The sequence below is a fragment of the Etheostoma spectabile genome, chromosome 16 (assembly GCF_008692095.1).
Source record: "Etheostoma spectabile isolate EspeVRDwgs_2016 chromosome 16, UIUC_Espe_1.0, whole genome shotgun sequence".
Lineage (NCBI taxonomy): Eukaryota > Metazoa > Chordata > Actinopteri > Perciformes > Percidae > Etheostoma > Etheostoma spectabile.
In genome coordinates, this window is record NC_045748.1 from 15,387,892 (window position 1) to 15,392,094 (window position 4,203).

The 4,203-nt window shown below is 38.7% G+C and overlaps 1 protein-coding gene across 1 annotated transcript in view; it reads right to left on the reverse strand.

The window, feature by feature from the left end:
- The window catches only part of amacr (alpha-methylacyl-CoA racemase), an 11,255-nt gene extending 9,941 nt beyond the window's left edge, over nucleotides 1–1,314 (reverse strand). Inside the window, exon 1 of the mRNA XM_032540020.1 lies at nucleotides 1,015–1,314. The gene's annotated coding sequence lies outside the window, so the exon portion shown is untranslated. The remainder of the gene's footprint in view (nucleotides 1–1,014) is intronic.
- Nucleotides 1,315–4,203: the final 2,889 nt, after the last annotated feature.

A 4,203-nucleotide genomic window follows, 5' to 3' on the forward strand; every position in this document is an offset into this window, starting at 1 on the left:
CTCACATCAGATTCTGTGATGTTATTAGGAATTTTACAACAAATTGTTATTACTAATCAAGTGTGTAGTGTAGTCAAGTTTTCCATGGCAACTTTTATTTTTTTAAATTTTTTTTACAAATCACATTTTAGCTGCAATTATCTTTAACAGTGATGCCAGAAATTACACTTTTACTTTTTTTTAATTTGTTTGTTTTTTAATTTTCCTATATTGTGTTACTGTGCTACTCTAATGTTACAAAGCTCTGAATTGCCCAACAGGTACAAATAAGTGTACAGAATTGAACAATGGCCAACCATTACATTTCAGAGGCTTGAACAAGGGAGACTTTGGCATCAATTTGCTTTAAAATACGTTTGTTAAATTTGCACACAACGTTAAGCCTACTACTTTTAAATGTTTAATGGGGGTCAAGTGAATTTTAATAGAATTTAAAACAAAGACTGGTGCTTGAATGCAGAACAAGACATCTGAAAATGTCACCTTTGGCTCTGTAAAGTTGTGATGCGCCCCAACTGGTTTGTATTATAGCTGATTATAACTAATTTTGCAGGGTAAACAGGAGCTCTAATTTTCATTTCCTATGGGAATGTTAAACCAGTCTCCTCTAATACAGAAAACAAATGGTGACAAAAAGCCCTGAGGTCCAGGACAATACCTGCGTGCTGTGACAAAGACATTCAGACTTTAGACTCTGAGTCAAAGTACAAATTATCTACTTTTTAGTACAAAGTCACATATTTTTAATATAAGTGCAAACAGCCTGCCAACAGTCACTTAGCTAGCGTTAGCTATGAAAATAAGAACCAGCAAAGTTTGTACCAAATACTTGCTGTACAGTATTTTGCACAAACCGTTTTAATAATCACGGATTAATATCACTAGCTATCTACCGAGGACAAGCAAACTTGGGGCAACACTTTCATGTTTGTTGTGGACAAAAAACACACACATGACGCTAGCGTTAGCTTGACAATCGAAATGTAAATTGTAACCTAGCTAAGTTGATCCTACCTTCGCCTGCTGAAGGCTTGTGTATTGGCACACTAGTAACGTTACACACGCCGCGGCGCTCTAGGTCGATATAAAGTTAGAGGGAAGTTAGCCATTAAAGCTGTTTGAGATAAGAAATTACAGTTTGAGATAACGTTACCCGACGGCGGATCACGTGCTACACAACCACCGGTAACGGTATACCTTAATAAAACATATAGCTATGTTACGGTTAATATTGACAAGAAGCAGCTTCAGAATGTTTAGTTGGTTTGGAACGGCTGCAGGTTGAACAGGTCAACCGGCGGACATCCATAGACACCGCACTGGCCCCTGTTCCCGGCTAACTCCGCCTAGCCGGGCGGGTTTCGGTGTACGCTGGTTTTATACATAAGCGAATCCTGTTTACAAGCTGCTTCCGTGTGACGATCGCAAGATTCCTGGGACATGAAGTTCTTTTTTTTTTTTTTTAATCATTCACTTAAAAGAACTGTAACACTTTTAGCAAGAAGTCAAAGTGTTAGGGATATAAAGTCATTACGATCTGTATTTGTATTTGTATTTGTCTTGACTAGCTCAATTAATTTTGCTGCCTTGTTAATTTAAGTAAAATCTACTATTCCAACTATTCCATTCCAAAGTTCAACTGAAGTGTGCAGGTGGGTATATTCCAAAATTATTGTATTTCCATTGATAAAACTTTCAATAATTATAATACAGCACATATGAAAATAAGAGTGGACTTATGGACTATAATTACTAAATGTTATTAACCATTTTCATTTATACAGTAAAATATAATTAATTTATTATATACTCTTGCATACCCTAAAGCACATCAGGGCCCAAGTAGTATTCTAGCATATACAAACTGTACACATTGTCGTTATGCAGGTGAGTGCAAGGTTACAGCAAAGGACCCAGACAATCCAGACAGATCGGAACAGTTTAGTGATTTAAAAAAGTAAAGATACAAAAGCTTAGTGATATAGGTAGCATGTCTGAACATCATATGCTGAGAATCCACAGCACAGACATTGTGACTGTCATTTACAGTGAAATTTCTTCGATTTTCTTTTCTCTTTTTTTGTTGCTTGGCTAAATATGGATTAATACTAACATTAATAATTATTAGCAGTACATTTTTAGCATTCAGCACAGCTCTTGTATCTTGATCACTGACTCAATCACAATATTTGAATTGGTTTTAGAGTCAAATTACCACAAGGTGTATTCTAGTCCATGGTGTTGAGGCACATGAGAGAAAGTTTTAACTGATTGGACATTTTTGATTAAAAAGGAAAATGTGTGTTAATTTAGCAAAAGTTACAACCAATACATTTTTGATAGTGTCGAAAATGATTTGCCACAGTTGGGTACGCTGAGTTACCATGACACTATTAGAGTTTCCATGGTAAAAGCAGCACTTTGGATTTGAATAGCAGATAGTCTAGACCAGGGGTCTTCAACGTTTTCCAGGCCATTGACCCCCAACTGATGGCGAGATGGAGCGGGACCCCCTAATTATATAGTGTTGTAAATTGTGTTTATCAACTGGTCCTAGTGCCAGTGTGGCATTGAGGACTGAAACACTCTTCTGCCTCCATTTTCTGTTTACTACAGTGTGTTGAATTCATGTTAATGTGTATTTAAAGACATTTCAATTAGTGGAAAAAATTGCAGGGGGGGGGGGGAATAAAAAAAGTCTAATCAACCAAAACTTTCGCGACCCCCATGCAGTACCTCCGCGGACACCCTAGGGGTCGCGGACCCCCTGCTGAAGACCCCTGGTCTAGACTCTAGTTGGTGGAATTTATTTCTCTCTCACACACACTTACACACACACACACACACACACACAAACACACAAACACACACATACATGCAGAGAGAGTGAAGAACGGAAGGCTGATAGCTACAGGAGTTTGTTTCCCAAGCAGGGGTGGATTTTGGATCCACTCTGACAACAGCTCAAAAACAGCTCTGACACAACACATTTTCTCTGCATGTGACAGACGCAGAAGCAGCACAGACTAACAGGGCAGAGTCCTTGCAATAGTGAAACTTGTTTAGAGTACTGCAAAAAATTGCAACAAAATCAGAGTGAATGTAACTAAGAATACAGCCTTGTCAAGCACACAGCAGGTCAGTTGCCGGTGGTTAGGTTCAGCTGATTGGATGAGAGGAGGAAGAGATGTCACAAAGTGATAGTGCCCTCTGTTGGCTATGCATACAAAACAAACAACTTTTTTTTACAATGACTTGGAACAATTTTGTCATTTTAAAGTACTGCACATCAATGTAAAAGTTAACAGCAGAGTAGCCTTTCTGTGAAGAGGGCAAATTCCATCTTGTCTGACGGCACCCATCCTCTTTAAAAGGAGTTTCAATCCCTACACTGGCACCTACTTCAGATTTCCCTCAGAGAAGACAAAGAAATTAGATTAGATTAGATTAGAGAATACTTTATTCATCCCACAGCGGGGAAATTCCCTTGTTACAGTAGCATTTTTTTTTTTTACAATAAAAGCAAAAACAAACAAGTAAACACACAAGAAAAACAGGCAACCTATAGACAATGAGCAGAAGGTAGACTGAAGTAAAGTGGTGTCAAATAAAGGTTTTGTAAAGTAAAGTGTGGTTGCCATAGTACAAGAAAACAATATTGCAGTGTAAGTAAGTGACGTTAAAATTAAATTGAATATGTAATTAAAGTACTAATGCAAAATTAGGTAACCATAATATAAGTTATATATTCACCTGTGACCATTAATAATATTGAAAAAGTAAGTACTTGTATTGGAAAAATATAAATACAGATAATAAAAATATACAGAGTGTGTGGAGTAAATGAAAAAACAGGGACAGAAACTACAACATTATCAGGAAGTGCAAGTGTTGTAGAGTCTGACAGCGGCCGGGATGAATGACCTGCGGTACCTCTCCTTCTTACACCGGGGGTGTATCAGTCTGCTGCTGAAGGAGCTGCTCAGGGACCCCACAGTGTCATGTAGGGGGTGAGAGGTGTTGTCCATGATGGATGTCAGCTTATACATCCTCCTCTCCCCTACTTTCTCTATGGGGTCCAGAGGACAGTCCAGGACAGAGCTCGCTCTCCCGATCAGTCTATTGAGCCTGCTCCTGTCCCGGTCCGAGCTGCCCCCCCTCCAGCAGACAACAGCATAAAGGATGGCAGAGGCCACCACAGAG